Source organism: Sturnira hondurensis, unplaced genomic scaffold (genome assembly GCF_014824575.4).
Source record: "Sturnira hondurensis isolate 20B ecotype Veracruz unplaced genomic scaffold, ASM1482457v3 Scaffold0022910, whole genome shotgun sequence".
Classification (NCBI taxonomy): domain Eukaryota; kingdom Metazoa; phylum Chordata; class Mammalia; order Chiroptera; family Phyllostomidae; genus Sturnira; species Sturnira hondurensis.
In genome coordinates this window covers 8,374,460-8,401,053 of record NW_028095541.1, presented here as the reverse complement: position 1 = coordinate 8,401,053, position 26,594 = coordinate 8,374,460, and the positions used below count along the sequence as shown (strand labels likewise).

At 44.4% G+C, this 26,594-nt stretch overlaps 1 protein-coding gene and 2 pseudogenes across 1 annotated transcript in view; 2 read left to right on the top strand and 1 right to left on the bottom strand.

The window, feature by feature from the left end:
* The window catches only part of LOC118980496 (gap junction alpha-3 protein-like), a 132,008-nt gene that overhangs the window by 67,501 nt on the left and 37,913 nt on the right, over nt 1-26,594 (top strand). The gene's annotated exons all lie outside the window — the stretch shown is intronic.
* LOC118980498 (gap junction alpha-3 protein-like) lies at nt 3,597-11,467 on the bottom strand (annotated as a pseudogene).
* On the top strand, nt 17,170-17,979 carry LOC118980500 (eukaryotic translation initiation factor 3 subunit M-like; annotated as a pseudogene).

Here is a 26,594-nt window from a genome sequence, read left to right as displayed (position 1 = left end):
CACTAACAATTTGGAACATCATTTATATATATTGGTATTTTATACAGCAACCTGTTAGGAAGCCCTTACTAGTTCTCATATTTAGGACAGTCTTTGGGTTTTTGTGGAAGACACACATCATGTTATCTGTTTGTGTCTTTCTCTCTTAATTCAGATTCCTGATATTTCCTTTTCCTGTCTTCTTGTACTAGCCAGGACTTCCAGCACAATGTGAAGTTGGTGACACTTTTCTTGTTTCCGTCTTTAACACGAATGATTCTGAAGTTTTCTCAGGGCCGGTGATGTGTCAACTTGCATCAAGCTAAGGAAGCTCTCACCCAGTGTTTCTTTGCTAAGGGTTGGTTGACTTTTCTTTTCTAAATCATCAATGAGAATTGGATTTAGTGCAACACTTTTTTCTTGTGCCTACTATCATCTTTAGGTGGTGTAGCATCCCATTTGTCATCATTTATTTTTAATATACTCTCAAATTCACTTTGCTGCTACTTTATTTATTTTATTGATTGATTTTTATAATCCTCACCCAAGACTATGTTTACTGATTTTAGAGAGAGAAAAGGAGGAAGGCAAGTAAAGAGGAGAGAGAGAGAGAGAGAAACATCACTTACTTGCCTCCAGTCCACACCCTGACAAGAGATCAAACCCAAAACCTAAGGATGTGTCCTGACCAGGAATCTCACCCTGAACCTTTTGCTGTGCTGTATGATGTTCCAACAAATGGAGCCACCCAGACAGGGCAACTGCTTCTTTATTTTATATTATTTGTTTGTTCATACCTACCTTTGTTCTTAACTTCTTTGCACTATTGTTGGGTATTTGTAAGATAAAATATCTACAGTGCTCTGATAACATTTTAGTACCTACAAAAGCTGTGTTTACTAATATATTTAAGGGTGATTCTGAAATATCTGCTAAAAAATATATATTCCATTTGTTCTCTGTTAGATACATATTCAAATATGAATAATAATCAAAAGGCCTATAATATGAATCCTATAAAATTAAGCCTGTAAATGGCTGAAAAAAGATAAGGAATTAATTTTTGAAGTTTTAAAACTATACTGTTATCATTATTTCAGATTGGCATATGAACATCACTTAAATGTTAGTAACAGTGAAGGATACTGAGTCAAAAATCTCTCCTATTGGCAATCCATGAAACTTTCTCATGTGCTGTTACAACAACTTGGTGCCACCAACCTTTGCTGGTTGACCTACACAGCACACCCACTGGTGCTAATGGCACAGCCTCTGTGAGTTACTTCACAGGAACACGCGCAATCCTCTCAGTGGATGCTCACCTCAACATGAACTAAACTGGGCACCCAAAAGTATGGGCTGATGTGCACTTTGAACACACCAAGCTTTGGGACTAATGTCCCTTTTCCTCTTAGGCTTTTAATGTCTGTTTTGTAATGGTTCTCACAGCACAGAAATGGATGGCCAGGGAAGTGACTCACATGTCATGTCACCATCATTCAGAGTTCTTGGGTCTGGGAGACCAATGTTTGCATAGAAGCACTTTTAATGGCATATTTTGGCGGTATCTTGATAAAACAAAACCCAGGAACTCTACTTATCTCTAGAGCCCAAGTCACAGGTACTCACGTCTGGGAGCTCTGCATTCTAGGTCGAATTCTGTCCACACAACACAGATAGCAAAGCAAGTCCCTGCACGTCCCTATTGCGTACAGTCAGGTGAGGCCCTGAAAGAAGGGATCACTGTGGAGTCAGGTAAGTGTTTTTCCATTCTTGTACTTAAACACACAGTAATGAGCACATAGATCAGGAATCATTCCTGGCACTTATACCTAAAGGGAATCTCTAGAAAAAGGATTTTTAAAACATCCCTTAAAGGGAAGCAGAAGGAAGCATCATTCCTAACAAAACCAAAGAGCTGTGCAGAGGGCCTGGTGCTGCTGGACCAGCCTGGGGTGTCCCTCCCTCTGTCCTGGGCTCTGTGTCCACCTGACTACCCCTGAAAGCATTTCAATTCACTTCAGCTTCCAGCACCCCCTCAGAACCCTTTACTCAGCTAAGAATCCAGCTCTGTAGGGGCCTCCAGCAGAAAAGCAACCTCAATTACCCCAAAGGGACCTCAGGAATTCCCTAAACCCCACTCTCCAGCGCTGCTGTGCACACAACTTTCAAAGATTCCCAGAAGAATTCCCAGAGGCCACCTGGAGTCCTGGGTCTTGTGTCCAGGGCCTGCCCACACCCTGCACTTACCTGATCCTCCAGCACATGGTCCTTGTAAACACTGCTCCCACCTCACATAACCAGACCTTCTCTACCGCTGCCCTGCTGGAATGCACCATGCAAATGGCAGCCCACCACCAGCCAACTCCAACCCCACACTGCCCTGCCTGCCACACCTGACATCCTTCCTGTATGTTCAGCTACAGCCCAGTCCCCACCTGCACCTGTAGCACCATGGGAACCTAAATCCCCACCTACAACTGCATCTCCACCCATGGCTGCATAATAACCACAGCTGACCCTGCATCATCATCCCTCCCCTCTCCCCCCTCCAGTTGAGGCCCAGGATAGCCTGATCTCTCAAGGGTGGAGCAGGGCCAAGGTAGGCGAACCTCATTTTATACTTACCAGGTTCTGAATGACCCAACTAGACCGTGGCCAACTGCACAACACTGGCTTCTTTGTGACATATGGGGATAAAATCCAGTTTTAAAATGCAAGAACTAAATACAACCATGGTCTCACCTTCACCCCCAGCCTTACTCTCCATCAAATCAAGGTGAACAAGAAGCTTCCAAACATCATTAACAGTCCCCAGGGTGGAATCTAAGGGAATGGATGAGATTCACACTCACGCAGCAAGCCGCACTTTCCCCGTCTGATAACTGCTATTGCACTTTCTAAAAGACCACAGCTTCTCTGTCACAGTGCTCTTCACACTAGGGCTTCCTAGAAGCCCTCCTCAGCCAGGAGATATGAGCCTCACTGCTGAAGCCCCAGGATCCCCTGTATGTGGTAACGACCTTCTCTTCCCCGCATCCACTGTGGCACTACTTCTATGCCAGCCTCGGAAGAACTGAGACAACACTCACTGAAACGTTTTCCATCGGGCTCACCTCACTCCCCTTGTCCATATGTCAGAGAGGCTGCAGGACATGTATGGGAAGTGAGCACAGTTCAAGCCAGGCCAGTGGTCCAGTCAGTCAGTCCCACAGCGAGCTGAACGCACTGGCGTACTCTCTGCTCACATGAGTCAGAGGGCAGGAATCAGAGTCTGCTCATCAGACTGTTAGAGAGGCACAAAAGAATCCTCAGAAAATGAAGGAATCCATAAAAAGAAACAGATCAAATAGACAGTGTACAGTGTTTGTCCGAATAAGGGATAACTACAATGCGTGACTGGGGTGAAAAGTATGACGAGGACCAGGCTCAGCATGACCACTGCTGGTCCGATCAGACAGACGGGGACTGAGACAGAGCAGCAGCATGTGTGCAGTACAGAAGATGCTGTCGTCTTCCAGCCACACCCACCCACACAAGTAGCCTTCCCCGTCACAGCGGCCATCTGCGTGGATGTCAAAGCAGCGCGCGCACAAAACCACACATGCACTTCCATGGGGAGCAAACCCAGACACTTTTATTTACGCTTTAGAAAGCAAACAAGCGGCCCAAACAGAATGGTTAGGAAACAAAAACAGATTCATTTGTGCTGTTAGAAAGCTGTAGGTCATGCATTCACCTGTATAAATAATTTTTCTGGCAACAGCGGCTAACTTTGCCCATCGAAAAACTCGACAATTTCAAGTACATAAAAGTTGCGTACATTTTTCTCTGCTTTTATTTTATCTGGTACATTGTCATAGTAGTACACTGACTTGTGCACTCAACGCATTTCAGGTAAAAGAAATTCAAATCTTTGCTAGTAGGAAATGGGAAACGTGAGCACTCCCTCCATCAGCATCGTGTAACAGTACTAAATTTCTCTCGTTTTTGTCCTGAAAGGGAGAGTGGGGGACAGAGGCCTGTCTGTACAATTGAAAGCAGAAACATATCATCTGAAAGCAAACACAAAGGTGGGCCTGCCACACTTTTATTTCAGTTTCCTCAGCTGTTCAAAGTGATGTCAAGTGTGGCTGCATTTCCACCTGCTTTCTTCCCAGCTGCCTCTGTGCCCTCACCCACGAATCTGTGCCTCTGGGGAGCTGCTCATTATTGTCACTTGTCATACAGCCTGCACTTGCATATCCTGGGCTTCATGTGAAATTTCAGAATCTCAAATGACACTACACAGGCTTGCTCTAAGTCTCCTGTGAGTGCAGTTTGGCAAATATTCCGAATTAACTTCAACTCTGTGTTACAAGTGTTGAATAGAAGATAGGGCTAAGTGCAGCTGTGGCCTCCTGGGCTGCCCAGAGGCTCTTTAGAGCTCAGGACAGAAAACCTAATGCCCCCAAAATGAAGTGACTACAGACACCTGCCTCTTTGTCACTGCAGAACAGTCCCCTGAGAGTCAGAAACACCTGAGAGAGTGGCTGGATTCTGGGCTAATGGGGTGCAGTGAATATCTTCAAAGGCCATCATCAGCCCCTGCGCCCCACTTTCCCCCACCCCCCATAGAAAGCATCAATGTTCTCCCCACCCCACCAGCATGAAGGACAGCAAGCACTGACACAGAAACCAGGCCTCTCTGATGATCTTCCCCCTCCCCTGCTCCAGTGCCCTCTGTCACTCTAGGCTCTCTACCTGCTCATTTGAAGTGCACTTTGGTTTTGGTTGCTGGAAACAGGTCATCATAGAGCTGACTAGATGGCCAAGTCATTGGCTCTGGCCCGACTGCCACTGGACTTACTGGCTCTGCTTGACTGTCTGGGGTCCGTGGGGGGAAAGGGGGGTGTGTGCATCTCGACAGAGGTGGTCACTGCCTGCTGCCCCTCATCAGGAGTCACTCTCAGACTGCTCTCTCCCAAGCTGCTGCCACCCCCATTCTCCAGCAGGACAGACTCCTTGCTGCCTGCTCTTCCCTCCTGTGGGGGTGGCTGGGGGCTGCCTGGAGGGTTAAAGGAGGAAGATGTGGACACAGGCCAGGAGACCTTCCTAACAGATGCCTGCTGCTTGGTTTCCTGGTTGGCCCAGTTCTCCTCTGTCATTAGCAGGTGATGGTTACTATTGTACAATTTGTCAGGGAGGCTCTTCCCCCGTGTCAGGGATGGGGCTGCCACATTGAAGTTTGTTGCTGGTGGAGGGGAGCCGGGATAGGCTGTGGCCACTGCCTGTCCCAGGGAAAGGCAGAGTGAGTATAGTAAGGAGGGCTCCCCACAGTACCGGTGGCTGTGGCCTAGCAGGAGGGCAGCGGGATCACATCTCCAAATGTTGTGGCCCCCATCCTTGAATCAGGAGTGTCAGGGCCATAGCGGTTTTTCACGTTCTGTTTAAGCTTCTTCCAGCCCAGGTGGTATATCTCCAGCATGTTGAGTAAGAGGGACAGGCAGGCCACAACCAGCATGAAGATGATGAAGATGGTCTTCTCTGTGGGCCTAGAGATGAAGCAGTCCACTGTGTTGGGGCAGGGCCACCTGTCACAACGGTAGAGTGGCTTTAGCTGAAAGCCATACAGAAAGTACTGTCCAACGATGAAGCCCACTTCAAATAGCGTCTTAAAGATGATGTTGAAAACATAGGTCCGAAGCAGGGCCCCGGCGATGCGGACACTTCCCTGGTCATCCCGCACTGGGGGCCTGTTCCTCTGGACTTGGTCATTGTCTCCCTTCACTTGCTCTTCTTCGTGCCCTCTCTTCTTCTGTTCCATGCGCACAATGTGCAGCACATGCCCCAGGTAGATGAGGGTGGGCGTGGACACAAAGATGATCTGCAGCACCCAGAAGCGGGTGTGGGAGATGGGGAAGGCCTGGTCATAGCAGACGTTCTCGCAGCCTGGCTGCTGAGTGTTGCAGTTGAAGCCTGACTGCTCATCTCCCCACACTGACTCCACCCCAGCTCCCAGCAACAGGATCCGGAAAATGAACAGGACTGTCAGCCAGACCTTGCCAATGACTGTGGAGCGCTCCTGTGCAGCATCCAATAGTCTCCCCAGAAGACTCCAGTCACCCATTGCTGCACACTGTCAACCTGTAGGAAAACATCCTTGTTAATATGCAGGCAGGACAGGTGAGCCGTAGTCCAACAGCTCTAAGGGGCAGGAGATGTTGTGCATGGGGGTTGGAATATCATGTCACTGGTTGCTGCACACATCCCACTTTCCAATGCTGGCTGTGCTGCAGAGCTTTCACACACGTGTGTGCATGAACATGTGTGTGCATTTGTATGCACGTGACTATACGCCAGTGTATATGTGTACTGGGTATGACTATGCATGCATGTACATGTGTCTGAGTTCTCTACATGTCTGTGTGTGTTGTGCCACGTAGGGTTAACCCAAGGTCTACAGCACTGATATAATGCTGAGCTATGTTAACCTACACAAGCTTGGATTAAATGAAACAAAGACAGATTGCTTAACTCAGTTCAGTGGTGAGGAAACAAGCTAGAAAGATAAGTGACTTGCCTAAGGGACACGGACCTCTCCCGACCTCTTCACTCCTCCCTGGACTCTTCCAGGCTCTGTCTCTACAGGAGCTCTGGGGCTTTCAGTGCTGTGGGCTGTTCCTAATCTTGTCCATCCTGCTCCTGTAAGGTTAGAACAGCTTTCTCCCAAGTTGCACCATGCCCATTCCACCTTCATAACTACTGCCTTATTAATCTGTCACCTCCTCCACTTCTGACTTCCCTTTTGACTTTTTCTCGTTGCAAATGTTGCATAAATGCTTCAGTCAGCTCGCATGTATTCCCACTGCCCAGAGCTGCATCAGCAAGGTGCAGGCCATGGCCATATACAATGAACTGCACTCGGATGGAGGGAAGTAAGATCCCTGGACCCTCTTCGTGAAGGTGACAGTGCTCCTCGGACACAGGGGACCAAGCCTACATGGAGTCCTCCATGTCACCTCTGCTCAAACAGGCCAGATGCTCCGACCAGAAGTAAGGACTGTGCTGCTGTTCTCATGGCCAGTCTGTGCAGTAAGGAAAGTGGGCTAAGCTGTGAGTGTGCATACAATTCTCCAGGGCAATGAACAAAACTCTATCCTGTTGAACCTTAAAATGCTTAACAATATGACTTTTTAGTAATTGGTTTAAATGCAAATAAATAAACAAAACCTTACTACCTCTGATCTAAAAAAGAGGCCAATGTTAACCCTCTTTTAGAATAAACTTCCAACTCCTTGTTTTGCTCACTGGAGCTCTGCAGAGAAATCTTAGTCTTCACATATCTAACCAGCCTCCTTTCCCCATATTGTCACTGCCATCTGTTCTACCATCCATGATCTTAGGCAGTAACAAGTTTTCACTGAGAAACTTAATTATTGAACATAAAACCACCCACCCACCTGTGAATGATGTCAGATGTCAGAGAACTGTTCTAGGTTATATCCTGTTTCCTCTTTAAGCTATCAGTCCTGCCTGCTTCACAGAACCCACAGCCATCCCTCTGGGCTTTTGGGAACGCCATCAACCCAGACTGTCACAAGGCCCATAACTGGTCCCTTGATGCTAGCCTCACCCTCCACTCTGCAGGACAAAGGGCCAGTGCCATGGCCAGGGTACATGACCCATGAGGACCTGGGGGCAGACCAAACTTCCTGTGGGTCCTGAAACTCTATCTCTATGCCTTTGCAGGTGCTGTGTTTTCTATTTTAAACAGACTCACCCTGAATGGTGTGGCTCAGTGGTTGAGTGCCAGCCTGTGAATTAATGGATTTCTGGTTTGATTCTCAGTTTACGGCACATGCCTGTTTTGAGGGCCAGATCCCCAGTGGTGGATGCATGAAATGCAAATACATATTGATGTTTCTCACCCCTTCTTTCTATCTCCCTTCTCCTCTCTAAAAACTAATAAAATTGTTTTTAAAAAATTTTTAAACATGGAGTCTCTCTTGAGATGTATTAGTGGAGGTGGGAAAATTCAGAAGAATGGAGAGCTCTACAATGGCAGAGTGATTTCACTGAAGAAAAATATTAATGTTAAAAGGTAAACAGGCAGCCATGCTCATGATGCTTGAATATCTGACCATTTTTTAATTACCTTATTAAATACAGCTTAAGATATTTTAATTTATTCTATTTTTACTGAAATATACGTGCATTATTGTGTTAATGTATTATCTTTACTGGATATTCTCTCAGTGAACTATATACATTGCCTAAAAGGTGGTTTTGTAATGACTTGTTGTCACATTTTTATTGGAATATGTAGAAGAAAAGGAAAAATGCTTAAAGTTCTTTAAGGAAGAGAAGGATTTGAGCTAGGCTTGGGAGATGTGGTTTTGTGTAGAAGGAAAGGTGAAAGGAGCGCACTTCAAGAGCAGAATGATGTTCCCACGGCAGTGGGGATACATGTGATCATTGAAACAGGGCACTGGGTCAGAAAGCAGTGAACTTAATGCCTGCTTGAGCACATGGAGCTAGGCTGTGGCCATGTTTGCACACAGTAGGCATTCAGTAAGCACTGGTGGTGCACATGAACCAAAGCCCTAGAGAACCACTAATGCACATAGGGTAGAGAGATGCTGAAGTGTTGTTGAAGAAAGAAGTCCACAGTGACTCAGGGAAGATGTGGTGACCTCAGAGTGAGTGTTGAAGGCTGAGCTGGATGACAGGAGGGTGAAAGAAAAAGAGAAAAAACAGAGAGGAGACACTCTGAGCATAAAAGCAGCGTTGTAGTGCCTGACTAGAGCCAGGGATGAGAGAGTACTAATGAAAGACAAGTCTTACATGTCCAAGCCTTTTGAGTGGGAAAGTTATGGGGGGAGGGTGCAGGGGGAGTATTTAAAAAGAAGGACACTGGGGGAGAGGTGCTAACTTGAGAATGGAAGATGAGATGAAGACTGGTTTGGTGACTGTGTGGATTAAAAGCAGTGGTGGGAGATTTGAGTGAAAGTGTTCAGCAGGAAGCCAGAGATGAGGGGTTGGAAGCAGCTGGAAAGAGGGTCCACAGGGTGGCTCCTCCTCTCCCAGGTGAGGACCAAAGTGCAAAGAACAGTTTAGAGACACATGTAACAAAAAATGCAGCACAAAGGGAAAAAAAGGATACAGAATCGACTCATTGCCCCTGGGGCCTGTAAAGGTGGTCTACGTGTGGTGGGTGCTTTGTGAAGGGCACCTGATTTGACAAGGTGGGTGAGGGCCAAAGACTGAGCAGAGCTGGAGACCAGAGACCCTCTCTGCAGCCAGTGGAGGGAAGGGACCTCCCTCAGGGTGCCCTGACAGGTTCTGCCAGAGAGTCCACCATGTTTGTGTTCTATTAGATTCTTGGAATTTGTGCCTGGAAACTTGTTTTATCCCTTACATTTTATTTTCATTATTGCTTCCCTCTTAGTCTTCTTGCAGAGTTCTTTTGGGAAATTTTAGATGTAGGAGGAAAATGGTTGGGTAGTTCCTGAGTGCTTGTAAAGACCAGACACCTCAGGGCCAGAAGATGCAAGGAAATCCGGAGGGGCTGGGAGGGAGAGAAGTCACCCAGGACCCGGACAGCCTGCCTCCCCTTCAGGCCTCAGAAGGCATATTCCCTTGAGAGCAAGAGTGAGAATTGGGGTGGCTTGTTGGAGTTAAGGAGGCCTGTGGAGTACTTCGCAGAGGGGACTAACGGTGTCAACATTCTTCTGGGCCTTCAAGAAGTAAGGGAATGGAAAAGAGACCCTGTGATCTCACATTAAGGAGGACACGGATGGTCCTCAAGTGACCAGTCAATGACAAGACAAGGGCAAAAACAAAAGTCTGGGGAAAAGCTTCAAGAGGCAAATTCAATATGCTACTCCATTTTGGGGGGGTCTTTGTTCATACTTAAGATTCATCTCAACTCATCTTTTTCACACTATTATTGGATTCTTATGGAAGTTAAACTATCTAGAATGTTCTAATAACATCTTTGTGCATTACAAGTGCTGTGTGTTACTAATGTATTTATATGGGATTCTGAATAAAATTCTAAATATATTTATTCTCTGTTTGGTACATGTTCCAGTAATGGTAACACACAAAACCTAATTATTATTTTAACTTCTTACATGTGTGAAGCTACAAAATGGCTGTGATAAATAGAGAATTAATTTTAAGGGTCCAACGTATGAAGTAAAAGTTATTTTAGTAAGAAAATGAACATCACTTAAATGTTAGTAACAGTGAAGGATACTGAGTCAAAAATCTCTCCTATTGGCAATCCATGAAACTTTCTCATGTGCTGTTACAACAACTTGGTGCCACCAACCTTTGCTGGTTGACCCACACAGCACACCCACTGGTGCTAATGGCACAGCCTCTGTGAGTTACTTCACAGGAACACGTGCACCCCTCTCAGCGGATGCTCACCTCAACATGAACTAAACTGGGCACCCATAAAGTATGGGCTGATGTGCACTTTGAACACACCAAGCTTTGGGATTGATCCCCCTTTTCCTCTTAGGCTTTTAATGTCTGTTTTGTAATGGTTCTCACAGCACAGAAATGGATGGCCAGGGAAGTGACTCACATGTCATGTCACCATCATTTAGAGTTCTTGGGTCTAGGAGACCAATGTTTGCATAGAACCACTTTTTAATGGCATATTTTGGCAGTATAAAACAAAACTGTGGAACTCCACTTATCTCTAGAGCCCAGGTCACAAGTATTCATTTCTGGGAACTCTGTATTCTAGGTCGAATTCTGTCCACACAGCACAGACAGCAAAGCAAGTCCCTGCACATCCCTATTGCGTACAGTCAGGTGAGGCCCTGAAAGAAGGGATCACTGTGGAGTCAGGTAAGTGTTTTTCCACTCTTGTACTTGGATTCAGACTCACCAGCATATACATCAAGAATCACTCCTGGCATTCACAGCTAAAGGGAATCTTTAGAAAAAGAAGTTTTAAAACGTTTCTTAAAGGGAAGCAAGAGGCAGCACCATTCTTAACAAAATCAAGAAGCTGTGCAATCAAGGGCCTGGTGCTGCTGGTCCAGCCTGGGGTGTCCCTCCTTCCGTCCCCGGGCTCTGTGTTCTCCTGAGCCTCCAGGGTTTACAGTCTTTGGAGCCCTCAGACAAGAAGTTCTAGAGCACATCCTGCTCCCCACCTGTGGGGGAGGGCACCGGCCAAAAGCATTTCTCCCAGCTCCCCTGGCCACCCACTAGGAAGGAACCTTACACTCAGCTGAGAACCAGGTTCTGCAGGGACCTCCAATATCACAGGAACCTCTGTCACCCAAAAGGAACCTCAGCAAGTTCCTGAACCCCACTCTTCAGTCTTGCTGCACCCTTAACTTCCAAAGATTTCCAGTGGAATTTGCAGAGGCTGGTTTGTATTCAGCCATCTGTGTTCTGGGTCCAGCCCAGGCCCTGTGCTTACCTGCTGCGCTGCTTGGTGCTTCTCAGGACTGGGCTCCTACCGCTCTGGACTGAGACTTTCTCTACTCCGCCTGGGCCTGGAGTGGCCAGGAAGTGCAAGGTAACCGTAGGCCACACCCACAGCCCACCCAGCCCCGCCTTCCACATCCTCACACCCTCCTTGTTCACCTGCACTTGCATACCCACTCCCACTTACATCCCCACCTGCACCTGAATCCCCACTCTCACTTGCAACCAGGTCCGCACCTGCATCTGCATTCCCACCCACACCTGTACCTGCTTTACCACCCTTCGTTTTTGGAACAAGCCCCAGCTAGCTCTGGGCATGTGGGCAGGGCAAAGCCCCTGACACTGGTAGGAAGGCCATGGGCCCCAGGTCCTGGCAGCTGCTGCTCCTTACAGAGAAGAGTGAGGCACGGGGATCCCTGATCATGGTGGCTGCTTCCCCTGACAATGGAGGTGAGAGGTGAGGGCACTAACTAAGCAGGAGTGGTCAACCCTAAGGGGGACCATGGGGATGCAGTCCAGGAACTTCAAATAGCTCAGCCAGCCTGGCCCCCTCAACCACACTCACCCGGACCACGGTCAGAGAGGCCCTTGTGCTTTCCAGAACTTGTTCCCATGTGCTTGAGACCTGGTCCCGCTGAGGGGACAGGGAAGGTCCCCATGGTCACTCATTCCCATGGGTCCTGGTGACTGTGCAGGGGCCTAACCTGCTGGCCTTGCGATGGAAGATTAACGTCTGTCTTCTTTGCTCCTCAGTGTTGACATCCCACCACTTGACAGAGAAGCTGGGACACAGGCCAAGAGCAAGGAAGGACCCGCTGTGACTGTGCCAGCTCTGCTGGTGGTGCTCGGCTCAGGCTGGTCTGCACTGCGTTGCTCCCCAGGGTCCAGCATGAGCCTGGAGCACAGGGGTCTTTCAAAGTTATTAGGGGACTGAATTTCGTTGGCCATTCTAAAAGCTGGAAATGAGCTTCCATGGGCTGCTGCCTTCATCAGGGCTGAGATCTGTCCCGATTAGCAGTCTGCCTGCCCTGGAGAGTTTACCTGCCCACATGTCCCAAGGAGAAAGAAAACCACGTGTCCACAGGCACATCTGGAAACTTTTCCCCTTGTGGAACCCAGAGGAGTATGTGTGTAGTAGGTGGTGTTTTGTAGACTATTTTTTTAATTGACAGATATTACTTGAGAAGATTTTCAATTTTTAAATTCCTTCTGAGAAGCGTGAGTAGTTTCTATTTATTTTTTGATCACAAAAGAATTAAAGTTCTTGCAGTACTTGCAGAGTAGTACTTGCAGTTTCTTTACCAGTATTATTGGTATTTCTGGAGTAATAAATGGAAATAGAATATGGCCATTGTTTTAAACTTTCATTAAAATATAGTTAAAATAATTTGCTTTAAGTAGTAAATACCAAAGAATATAGTCAAAGTGGGAGTTCCATTCCTCAGCTCTGCTCTGAAGTGTCAGCATGAACGTCCAGGTGTCTATCCTCCCAGTCTTTTCTATGCCACTGAAAGAGTTTCTTTGGGCGGGCGCAGGAGGGGGGGCGGGCAGTTAGAAGCAAAAAGCTAAACCGTGAAAAATAAAAGGTGTTTTGCCAGGAAAAGACTGTAGACTAGTGGTTAGTTTGGCCTCTTTTGCGTCTTTGAAAAGCTGAATAACCATTCAAGGGATGCATGGCATTTGGTCATAGTACTGGGTGACTGGGTGATCCAATGTCCGGATAGGAATCCACGATGACAAGGAGCTACTCACTGCTGCCACCTGCTGTCATGAAGGGTCATTGCAAGGCACTGCCTCCTTCCTGGCCCATGGGGCTCCCTGAGGATGGCAGGGCCCAGCCAGGACCCACCCTTAGGACCTCCTGCACCTGCACAGAGACAACCCCTCTCTGTAAATCCTGACCGTTTTCATTGCTCTGGAGTTTGTATTTCCAATTCGTAGCCATCTAACCATGATTGACTTATTGGGTAACCATGAAAATGAAAAACAAAAACACACATAAACCTACACTACTTCCTCTCATAAGTGGTATGTGAGCAATATTAGCAAACTCCTACAAGCCCATGGTTATAGTAAGTGGCTTGTCACAAGGTTGTCAGGTAGGTTTTTCCTCGGGTTTCTTTAACTACTCTGTCACCTGGATTTTGGAATTTCACCATCTAGGCCTATAACTGCCAAGGTCCGATGATTTCTTAGTCATCACTCATCTGTGACGGTATCACTTACTTTAAAAAGCATTTTAAATCATCATCTCAGTATTAACACAACAACTCTTTAAAGATTCAGTGTTATTTGGCTTTGCTTTAGTGAAATCACCTAACGTATTCCATTCAAAAAATTTAGTCTCCTTATTTACGGTGGTAACTACTTTCCCAAACTAAAAATACAGGTATAGGCCAATTTTAAACACCAATAACTCAAGAAAGCATGACTCTTTGCATTTGCCCTGCTTTTTGCAAAAGAGAGAGATTCCCATTTGAATAGGTGTTCACACACCTGTGTTTGCAGCACTGTTCACAATAGCCAAAAGGGGGAAACGACCCAATGGTCTGTTCACAGACGGATGGCTCAGCAAAACACGGTCTGTATGTGCAATGGAATACTATTCAGCCATAAAAGGTTAGGAAATCATGCCCTGTGCTACAGCATGGATGAGCCTTGAAGACATCATACTCAATCAAAAAAGGACCAGTACTATAGGGTTCCTCTTATATGACAGTCCCAGAGCAGCCAGATTCATAGAGACAGAAAGTAGGTGGTGAGTGTCATGGCTGACAGAGAGAAATGGGAATTAGTTTTGAGTGGAGAGAGAGTTCCAATTTGAGAAGACAAAGAAGTTCTGGAGACAGATGATAGTGATGATTACACAACAGTGCGAACATACTTAATGCCCCAGAAGTGTACAACTAAAATGGTTGAAATAAAAAATGTTATGTTGGACTTCCGCCAAGATGGAGGCATAGGTGGAAACACTGTGCCTTCTCCCACAACCAAGTTTGAACACAACAAAGGTCTGGAGAACTAGGACACACCCAAACACCAGAAAACAGAATTATACGGAAGTCCAACAACTACGAACCGCTCAACGGGAACGGTAAGAGAGGTGGAGCCAGCAGTGGAGCTGGGTCAGGCAGGACAGATCCCCCGACCTAGGCGCGCAGGCAGCCCAGAACCAGTCGGGGTGTGGGGCAGACTGACCGCGGTTGCACATTCACGCACAGTGAGACGGACCACACAGGCCCCAGGGGGCGAACCCAGTGGTGGAGGGCTGACGGTGGTGGCACACTCGCGTGCAGTGGGACGAAACCTGTGGGCCTGGTGACGGTGGTGGCTGCAGCGCTGGGTCCGTGGCGGCAGGCGGCAGACGAGAAGCCATTGTCCCTCTTTGACTCCGCCCCCACATACAACGTCACAACCCAGCGACTTAGTTGCCCTGTTCTAGTAAACACTTTAGGGCTCTGATCCTCCTACGGAACGGGCACGAACAGCCCAAAAGATGGCGCAAGAAGAACTCAAAGTCCCAGAGCCAATAACTCTAAGCGACCGAGAAATTGCCAGCCTATCAGAAGCACAATTCAAAACACTGTTTATCAGGATGCTCACAGAACTGGTAGATTATAGTCACAAATTAGAGGAACATAGTCACAAATTAGAGGAACATATGAAGGCTAAACTAATTGAAATGAAGGGAGATGCACAGGAAACCAATAGTGATGGAAAGGAAACTGGGACTCAAATCAATGGAATGGACCAGAAGGAAGAACAAAACATCCCACCAGAAAGGAATGAAGAAATGAGAATTCAAAAAAATGAGGAGAGGCTTAGGAACCTCCAGGACATCTTTAAACGTTCCAACATCCGAATTATAGGGGTACCAGAAGGGGGAAAGAAACAGCCACGAGTGGAAAACGTATTTGAACAAATAATAAAGGAGAACTTCCCCAGTCTGGCAAAGGAAATAGACTTCCAGGAAATCCAGGAAGCTCAGAGAGTGCCAAAGAAGTTGGACCCAAGAAGGAACACACCAAGGCACATCATAATTACATTAGCCAAGACCAAAATGAAGGAGAGAATCCTAGAAGCATCAAGGGATAAGGGGACAGTCACCTACAAAGGAGTACCCATCAGACTGTCAGCGGATTTCTCAAAAGAGACCTTACAGGCAAGAAGGGGCTGGAAAGAAGTATTCCAAGTCATGAAATCCAAAGACCTACAGCCAAGATTGCTTTATCCAGCAAAACTTTCATTTAGAATGGAAGGACAGATAAAGTGCTTCTCAGATAAGGTCAAGTTCAAGGAGTTCATCATCACCAAGCCCTTATTATATGAAATGCTAAAGGGACTTATATAAGAAAAAGAAGATGAAAAATATTAACAGTGAAAGGACAGCAAACTCACAGTTATTAACAACCACACCTAAAACAAAAGCAAACCAAGAGGACAGCTAGATCAGGAGTGGAACCATAGAAATGAAGAACACATGGAGGGTTAGAAACAGGGGGGTGGGAGGGGGAGAAGAGGGGAGAAGGCACAGAAAATAGCATAGATGGTAGGTAGAAAATAGATAGGGGGGGAGTGCGAGAATAGTATGGAAAATATAGAATCTAAAGAACTTGAGACACGTGGTTATAAACTAAGGGGGGGGAGAATGGTGGGGGAGGGAGTGTGCAGGGTGGAGGGGAATGAAGGGGGGAAATAGAACAACTGTAATGGTATAATCAATAAAATATATTAAAAAATGTTATGTTATGTATATTTTAATACAGTAAAACGTTTAAAAATTAAGATTGTAAAAATTCAAAAAAATTGTTTCTTTACACCTGTCACATTGTGTATTTTCAGGTAGATTACTAAGATGTTCATTTGGTGTTTGTTTTAGTTTTTTAAAATTGTCTCCTTCTTATTTGACTTCAATAAAGATAGTGTTAAAAAAAGATAGTGTTTAGGATAATTTCAGGGGGAAATATATTTATATGTATGTATACCCATATCCCAAGTTGATTAGAACTGAACTCTCAATGGTAGGTGCCATTTCCATGTTCTAGTAAGATCTCTAGCAAAAAGGAAAAAAAGGGGCACACAATGAAGAGAGTTGTGGTCACCCTGCTGCTCTCTGCGCCAGGTGCCCCTCCAACAGATGATGGAGGCACCACCCGTCTCCACCTTTCTTCTCCCTTCTACCCACCAAGATGGAATTGATTAGGGTGCCCTCTCATGTTCCAAACCAGAACTGCTTCTCGGGGGCATACAATTGGAATAAATCTCTGTGCTTTGTAAACATAATGCAAATCTAAGAAATATTTGTTGAATGCCTGTGTCTTTCCTAAATATGGTAGTCCAGAGTAAATGCATTAATCTTCTTTAAGGTCATGTAAGAGCAGCATTTAATGGTACTTTTCTGTAAGCACCCAAGTTTAAGATGTGTAAAAAATACCTGATTTTTTTCCTTTTAGTTTAAAATTACTAGCCTTGTCTCAGGATTAATAAGAGGAATACCACAGTGTTCATGCTTTCAACATCTTTATCAACTTCCTTCAGACATACATCACAGGCTTTAATAATCTGAGCTAAATCTACATGAATTCTACCTTCTGGGTTCTTTTCAGAAATTTCAGCTCCTTTAGATTTCGGATAAGCTCAAAGCTCAGCATCCTAATCTTCCTCCTAATGATCCTGGAACCAGAACAGCGGGAAGCTGATTGAAAACATCTGCGAAAAGTTGAAAACATCTGTGAAAAGTTGCTCAACTTTCAGGAGGGTGAATGCCCATTTCTGCAACTGCAGTTGCTAAGCAATGTTTTCCATGGGTTAGATAAGAATATTCCTGTAAGATATACAGCATAGTGCAGCCTCATTAAAGTGGCAGCATCTTGTGGGTCCATGCAATATATTCCAACTGAGCTGGATCAGGTCGAGAAATAGATTTGTGACTGGAACTTCTCCACTGAAAAAAAATACCCTTTTGAGAATATTTTATGAGGCCCTTGTGGATTATAAGAGTGATGTCGCTTCAAAAGTCAAGGTCGAATTGCTAGGAAGTTACACAAAGGACAATGCTCCTCAGGCTCGAGTTGGTGCCCACAGGTGTATTGTACAAGCATTGAAAGATCCATATGCATTTCTTTTTTACCATCTTCTCACTTTAAAACCAGTGCAGTTTTTGGAAGGCGCGCTTATTCATGATCTTTAAATTATTTTTTTAGTGCTAAACTGGCATCATATGTCAAGTCTTGTCAGAATAACAAAGACTTCATAGATTCACTTGGATGATTACATGAACAAAATATAACAAAAATGAGACTACTTACTTTTATGGGAATGGCATTGGAAAATAAAGAAATTTCCTTTGATACAATGCAACAGAACTTCAGATAGGAGCTGATGATGTTGAAACGTTTGTTACTGATGCAGTGAAAACAAAAATGGTCAACTTCAAAATCGATCACACCCAGAGAAGCAGACATTTGGAAAACAGCAATGGCAACACCTGTATGACATACTCAGAACCTGGAAACAAAACTTGAGCAAATTGAGAAACAGCCTTTGAGTCTTTCTGACACCTGATTTTTTATGGTATAAATTTTTTCTTTTGCATAAACTGAAATTTGAAAAAATAAAAATAAAGTTACTAATCTGGTCAGTACTGTTCTTTACCTACTTGCTATCTTGCAAGGCATAGTGTTCAGTTACTCTGTGAGTTGAACATATCTTTTTTAGTACTTTTGAAAATTAATTCAACTATGTACTGAACGTCTACACAGACAAGGCCACAAACTGGGTATTGGGAAAAGGAGAAAGTCCCACTTTCTCCCCTCAAAGAAATCGTTGTGCTGAGGTCTGTGCTAATGTCTGTCCACTGAAATAATTTACAATGTTTGTTCTGAATTATAAAGTATTAATTTACAGATATAGACTTGAAACATGGTCTACCTCATAAGAAGGCAGTGGTAGTAAATACAAGCCATAGTAATTCCGATAGCTTCTGACATGACTGTAAATGTTCTGTATACATTTCTTAAGGCACATAGTGGAGGCAAGCTAGCAGCAGAACTCTGTTTCAATGTGAAAGCCTCCATCTCTGTGATTCTCTGCTGAATTTCACAACAACAATCTAATTTCTTGATTTTAGGGCACTTTCGCCTTACAAAAGTGGCCTGCCTCAATTAAGTCACAAGTTTACATATAGCCAATGTCACATATTTAAATTCTACCCCAGAACAGTATTTTCCCAAGAGCACTGAGGAGCCCATTGCCTTCACATCACCCCAGGAGCCTGCACTACTGAGAATTAATAATGTCTGTATTTGTTACATAACATTTTGGTTAGTGTTTTAATATTTCTTGAGGCTTTCTTAGGAGAGAGCCATCATCTTAGCTCTCCACACACATGGATGAGTGCCTTGAATAAACTCTCATCTTAAAGTCTTCAAACACTATGAAGAAGATAGTATTTACCCTTTTCTGCCTTTGACCCCCATACATTCCTCTCCCACCCTGCTGACCCCAGCTCAGCTGTTCAGAGTCACTAACTACTCACTGCTTGACTGAAGTCAAGGATGGGTGTGGAAGACTTCCGCCAAGATGGAGGCATAGGTGGAAACACTGTGCCTTCTCCCACAACCAAGTTTGAATACAACAAAGGTTTAGTAAACAAAGATATAGCCAAAGAACAGAAAATTGAACTATACAGAAGTCCAACAACAACTAACTGTTCAACCGGACCGCTAAGAGGGGCAGAGCCAGCAGCGGAGCAGGATCGGGCAGGAAAGATCCCCTGACCCAGGTGCCCAGGCAGCTGGGGTAGCAGCAGGGTAGCAGCACAGACCCAGTGAGGGTGCGGGGCAGATTGACTGCAGTCACACATTCACACACAGTGAGACGGACCGCACAGGCCCCAGCGGGTGAACCCAGTGGCGGAGGGCTCACTGCGGCCGCACATTCCTGCATAATGAGACAAAACATGCGGGCCCCAGTGACAGTGGCAGCTGCGGCCACAGCAGAAGAGGCGGCAGACGGGACCGCCATTGCTGCTCTCTGACCCCTCCCCCAAATACAGCATCGCAACCCAGCGACTTAGTTGCCCTGCTCTGGTGAATACCTAGGGCTCTGATCCTGATACGTAACAGGCCCAAACAGGCCAAAAGATGGCTCAAGAAGAACTCAAAGCCCCACAGCCAATAACTCTAAGCAACCAAGAAATAGCCAGCCTCTCAAATGCACAGTTCAAAACACTGGTCATCAGGATGCTCACAGAACTGGTTGATTGTAGCCACAAATTAGAGGAACGTATGAAGGCTAAACTAATTGAAATGAAGGGAAATGCACAGGAAACCAATAGTGATGGAAAGGAAACTGGGACTCAAATCAATGGAATGGACCAGAAGGAAGAACAAAACATCCCACCAGAAAGGAAGGAAGAAATGAGAATTCAAAAAAAATGAGGAGAGGCTTAGGAACCTCCAGGACATCTTTAAACATTCCAACATTCGAATTATAGGGGTACCAGAAGGGAGAAAGAAACAGCCACGAGTGGAAAATGTATTTGAACAAATAATAAAGGAGAACTTCCCCAGTCTGGCAAAGGAAATAGACTTCCAGGAAATCCAGGAAGCTCAGAGAGTGCCAAAGAAGTTGGACCAAGAAGGAACACACCAAGGCACATCATAATTACATTAGCCAAGACCAAAATGAAGGAGAGAATCCTAGAAGCAGCAAGGGATAAGGGGACAGTCACCTACAAAGGAGTACCCATCAGACTGTCAGCGGATTTCTCAAAAGAGACCTTACAGGCAAGAAGGGGCTGGAAAGAAGTATTCCAAGTCATGAAATCCAAAGACCTACAGCCAAGATTGCTTTATCCAGCAAAACTTTCATTTAGAATGGAAGGACAGATAAAGTGCTTCTCAGATAAGGTCAAGTTCAAGGAGTTCATCATCACCAAGCCCTTATTATATGAAATGCTAAAGGGACTTATATAAGAAAAAGAAGATGAAAAATATGAACAGTGAAAGGACAGCAAACTCACAGTTATTAACAACCACACCTAAAACAAAAGCAAACTAAGAGGACAGCTAGATCAGGAGTGGAACCATAGAAATGAAGATCACATGGAGGGTTAGCAACAGGGGAGTGGGAGGAGGAGAAGAGGGGAGAAGACACAGAAAATAGCATAGACAGTAGATAGAAAATAGATAGGGGGAGGGCAAGAATAGTATGGGAAATATAGAATCTAAAGAACTTGAGACACGTGGTTATAAACTAAAGGGGGGAATGGTGGGGGAGGGGTGTGCAGGGTGGAGGGGCATGAAGAGGGGAATAGAACAACTGCAATGGTATAATCAATAAAATATATATTTTTTTAATGGATGGGTGTGGAAAGAGTATGGAACTTCTTTTCCTTATGCTAATAATGGTTTAGAAATATCCATGTTTACTCTCTAGTACAGGGGTTTCAAACTCTTTTTCACGGGGCCACATTCAAAGGGTTTGCCACCCTCCCGCTAGGTGAAAATTAATTTGATGCCCCTGTGCTAGTGAGTACTCACAGCAGAGGTTACACTACAAAAAAAAAAAAGGGACACAGGAGAGGATTTCTGCTTCTTAAATCAGCACTGGAACTGTCTCAGGCTGTGGAGCGTCAGTCTTCATGACTCCCCATCCAAACAGACAGACCCAACTTCATGATCCAATCACCTCACATTCCAGTTCACTAGAAGTTAGTTCTTCAGTTTTCAAAGCACCTGTTTCTGTTTTTGTTTTCTTTTTCAACTCTTGCAAAATTATGGGGATCCATGAAATAATTTCTATAAAGGGATTACTATTGGAAAAATAATATAAACATGTATGTAGTAGTCAGTCTCTTATTTTGCATGTGAAAAAATGAGATCTATTAGTCTCGTGTGGGCTATGCCGACTGTGGGAGTGTGCAATGTGGAAATTCTCTGAGCTGTACAACTGTATGACCTGTTTCTCACTCTTGTTAGAGGATTTACTTAATTCCCAAAAAATTGGCTTAGCAAAAAGGGCAGAGGAAGAGATATAAGTGAAAGCAGAATCAGAAGTAGAGCTTTCTAGAACTATTGAACTGAAAAAAGTAATCTGTTCAGATATAATTTTTCCAAAAGTTAAAGTACCAAAAATTTTAATCCAGAACACTAGGATGATACCAGTTATTTATCAAAATGGTACTCATTATAAAGAATCCTTTCTTGTAGAGTGTTAATCTAATAATTTGAGATTCCATCTCCTATGGGAATTTGCTTTGTAAACATAGTGATGCCAAGGTGAAGAAATCACACTTGACTACTAATCTCATTACTGCAGCATACAATCTTATGAATACTTTAAGAATTGTATTATTCTTACTCAAATGACTATCCAATAAATAAAAGCAGTTTGAGTATATGAAGTGTACCTTCTTTATGAAAGTAGTGTGTTCTGTGGAAAAAATTTAGATTAATCTACTAGAAAGTTTCTTTGTGGCTGTCCTTTCCTTTGTTTGATGTACATTTTCTAAGTCTTTATAATGCCTTGGTTGGTTAGTCAGGATGAAGTGAGGCTGGGCAAACTATGTTGGAAAAATGTCCAGAGAAGGCAGAAAAAGAAACCATGTGTTTGGATGGATGATGGGCCTTGTGGGAGCTGTACACAAGTGTGATAGAGGAGAAACTAGAAAAAAAACTGATCCCAAAGCTAGCAGCAGAAAGGAAATAACAAAGACTAGAGGAGGTGTAAACAAAATAGAAAATAAACTTCTGACCAAAATAGAGGCATAGGTAGAAACCCTTTGCCTCCTCTCACAGTGAAAAGAAGGACAACAACAAATTTAAAAACAATAAAACAACCAGAACTGCCAGAAATTTGAACTGTGTAGAAGTGTGAAAAACAAGGCATTAAAGAAGACATCTCCCATCCAGACTGGTAGGAGGGGTGAAGAGGATGAATGGCAAGGCAGTAGCTGGAGGACCCAGTGTTGGGAGGCAGCTGGTAGTCTCACATTTGTGGGCAGATAAACTGAGGAACAACTGGGGAGCAAAACAGACCTCACAACCCAGGGTTCCAGTGTGAGAAAAGAAAGCCTCAAACCATCTGGCTATAAAAATCTAGGGGGGTTCGGCTGCAGGAGAAACTCCCAGCCTCACAGGAGAGTTCATTGGAGACACTCACAGGATCGTAGAATATACATAAAACCACCCACCAGGGAATCAGTACCAGGAGGGTCCAATTTGCTTGTGGGTAGTAGGGGAAGTGATTGAAAGCCAGCTGAGAGCCAAGCAAGCATCATTGTTCCCTCTCTGATCCCTCCCCAACATACATAGCCACAGTGCTGGGAGTGGGTTGCCCCACCTTGGTGAATACCTAAGGCTCCGCTCCTTACAACATAACAGTTGTTTTTTGTTTTTCTGTTATTTTAATATATTTTATTGATTATGCCATTACAGTTGCCCCATTTCCCTCCCTTCATTCCCTTCCACCCTCCACACCCCCTCCCCCACCATTCCCCCCTTTTAGTTCATGTCCATGTGTCACAAGTTCTTTAGATTCTATATTTCCCATACTATTCTTGCCCTCACCACTGTGTATTTTCTACTTACTGTCTGTGCTACTCATTCTCTGTATCTTCTCCCCCATCCTCCTCCTCCCACTCCCCTGTTGCTAACCCTCCATGTGATCTTCATTTCTATGGTTCTGCTCCTGATCTAGCTGTCCACTTAGTTTGCTTTTGTTTTAGGCATGGTTGTTAATAACTGTGAGTTTGCTGTCCTTTCACTGTTCATATTTTTATCTTCTTTTTCTTAGATAAATCCCTTTAACATTTCATATAATAAGGGCTTGGTGATGATGAACTCCTTGAACTTGATCTTGTCTGGAAAGCACTTTATGTGCCCCTCCATTCTAAATGAAAGCTTTGCTGGATAGAGCAATCTTGGATGTAGGTCTTTGGATTTCATGACTTGGAATACTTCTTTCCATCCCCTTCTTGCCTGTAAGGTCTCTTTTAAGAAATCAGCTGACAGTGTGATGGACACTCCTTTGTAGGTTACTATCCCCTTATCTTTTGCTGCTTCTAGGATTCTCTCCTTCATTTTAATCTTGACTAATGTAATGATGATGTGCCTTGGTGTGTTCCTTCTTGGTCCAACTTCTTTGGGACTCTGAGCTTCCTGGATTTCCTGGAAGTCTATTTCCTTTGCCAGATTGAGGAAGTTCTCCTTTATTATTTGTTCAAATAAGTTTTCCACGTGTTGCTGTTCCTCTTCCCCTTCTGGTACCCTTATAATTTGGATGTTGGAACATTTAAAGATGTCCTGGAGGTTCCTAAGGCTCTCCTCATTTCTTTTTTTTTGAATTCTTGTTTCTTCATTCTTTTCTGTTTGGTTGTTTCTTTCTTCCTTCTGGTCCACTCCCTTGATTTGAGTCCCAGTTTTCTTGCAATCACTATTGGTTCCCTGTGCATTTTGCTTCATTTCGTTTAGTGTAGCCTTCATTTTTTCATCCAATTTGTGACTAAAATCAACCAGTTCTGTGAGCATCCTGATGACCAGTGTTTTGAACTGTGCATCTGATAGATTGGCTATCTCTTGGTTGCTTAGAAGTATTGGCTTTGGGGCTTTGAGCTGTTCTTCTTGAGCCATAATGTTTTGGTTTGTATGAGCCTGTTATGTATGAGGTGCGGAGCCTTAGGTGTTCACCAGGGCAGGGCAACCCAGTTGATGGGTTGTGATGCTGTATATGAGGGCGGGGTCAGAGAGGGGCAATGGCACTTGTTCTGCTCTCTCTTGGATTTTAGTCCCCTCTGTCACCTCTTGCAAGCAAATTGGGTCCTTCTGGTGCTTGTTCCCAGGTAGGTGGGCTTGTGCACCCTCCAAGACCCTGTGGGTCTTTCAAACAAACTCTCTGTGAGCATGGGAGCCTCTCTCAGAACCTTGATCCCCGAAAGTTTTTCCAATTGGTGCTTTTAGGCTTTATTTCCTGGTACTGGGGCCCTGGTTTGCGCTGTCTGTCTCACTGCTCGCTCCTTTGCCTGGTTTATCTGTGTGCGAATGTGTGACTGCGGTCAGCCAGCCGCCTGGTGCCCTCACTGGGTCTGCCTGTTGCCACCCCATGCCTGGGATGTGTCAACCACAGTCTGTGCACCTGGGTTGGTCCAGCTGCTTTTTCCTGCCACAATCCCTCTCCACCTGCTGCCAACTCTGCTCCTCTTACCAGTCTGGATTAAAGGATTGTTGTTGTTGGACTTGGTACAGTTCAATTTTCTGTCTGTTTTGGTTGCTTTCTGGTTTCTAAATCTTTGTTGTTCATAAACTTGGTTGTGCGAAGAGGTACAATGTTTCCACCTACGCCTCCATCTTAGCCAGAAGTCCCATAACAGTTGTGCTGAGACAAAGAAATATGACCCAAATGAAAGAACAGATCAAAGCTCCAGAAAAAGAACTAAGTGATGAAGAGATAGCCAACCTATCAGATGCACAGTTCAAAACACTGATAATCAGAATGCTCACAGAAAAGTCTGAGTATGGTCACAAAATAGAGGAAAAAGTGAAAGCTATGAAAAGTAAAATAAAAGAAAATGTACAGGGAACTAACAGTGAAGGGAAGGAAACCGGACTCAAATCAACAGTTTGGAGTAGAAGGAAGAAATAAACAAACAACTAGAACAGAATAAAGAAACAAAACTTCAAAAAAATAAGGAGAGGCTTAGGAACCTCCAAGACAACTCTAAATGTTCCGACATCTGAACCATAGGGGTGCCAGAAGGAGAAGAGAAAGAGCAAGAAACTGAAAATTTATTTGAAAACGTAATGGAGAACTTTCCCAATCTGGCAAAGGAAATAGACTTCCAGGAAGTTCAAGAAGCTCATAGAGTCCCAAAGAAATTGGACCCAAAGAGGAACACACCAAGGGACATCATGATTATACTACCTAAGATGAAGGATTAAGGAGAGAATCTTAAAAGCAGCAAGAGAAAAGGAGACAGTTACCTACCAAGGAGTTCTCACATGAGCATCAGCTGATTTCTCAAAACAAAACCTTGCAGGCAAGAAGGGGTTGGAGAGAAGTGTTCAAAGTCGTGAAAGGGAAGGACCTACATCCAAGATTACTCTATCCAACTAAGCTATCATTTAGAATGGAAAGGCAGATAAAGTGCTTTCCAGATAAGATCAAGTTCAAGGAGTTCATCATCACCAAGCCCTTATTATATGAAATGTTAAAGGGACTTATCTAAGAAAAAGAAGATGATGAAAATTATGAACAGTAAAATGACAACAAACTCACAACTGTCAACAACAGAATAATAAAAACAAAAACAATTGAGGAAACTAGAACAGGAACAGAATCACAGAAATGGAGATCACATGGAGGGTTATCAGTGGGAGAGGGAGGGGGAATAATTGTGGAAAAGGTACGTGCAATAAGAATAAATGATAGGTACAAAATACACGGGGGTGAGGGGTGGTTAAGATCGGTATAGAAAATGGAGAAGCCAAAGAACTTATATGTACAACCCATGGACATGAACTAAGGTGGGGGAGAATGTCAGTGGGAGGGAAGGTGCAAGGCAGAAGGGAACAAAGGGGAGAAAAAATGGGACAACTGTAGTAGTATAGTCAATAAAATACACTTTAAAAATAGTAAAACAATAGAGAAAAATCAATGCAACCAAAAGTTGGTTGAAAAAATCAACAAAATTAACAAAACTTTAGCTACCTTAAATAAAAAAAATAGAGAGAAAATTCAAATGACTAAAATCAGAAGCAAAAGTGGGGAAGTCAAAGCTATAACAGTAAAAGAATTTTAACCCTGGCTGGTGTAGCTCAGTGGATTGTGCACGGCCTGCGAACCAGATGATCGCAGTTCAATTCCCAGTCAGGGCACATGCCTGGATTGCAGGCCAGTTCCCAGCAGGGGACATACGAAAGGCAACCATACATTGATATTTCTCTCCCTCTCTCCTTCCCTTCCCCTCTAAAGATAAGTAAATAAAATCTATTAAAATAAGAATTTTAAGGGTGTACTATTGTCACAGGTGTGAACAAGTAATCGGGTTCTTGGTGATCTCGAACAAGGAATTGAATGAGTAACACAAACAGACTGAAGTAAAGCAAGCAAGCTTTGTTAAGATAGTGCACACCAGAAAATATGGGAGCAGGCTGATCCCCTCAATGAAGAATGGCCCC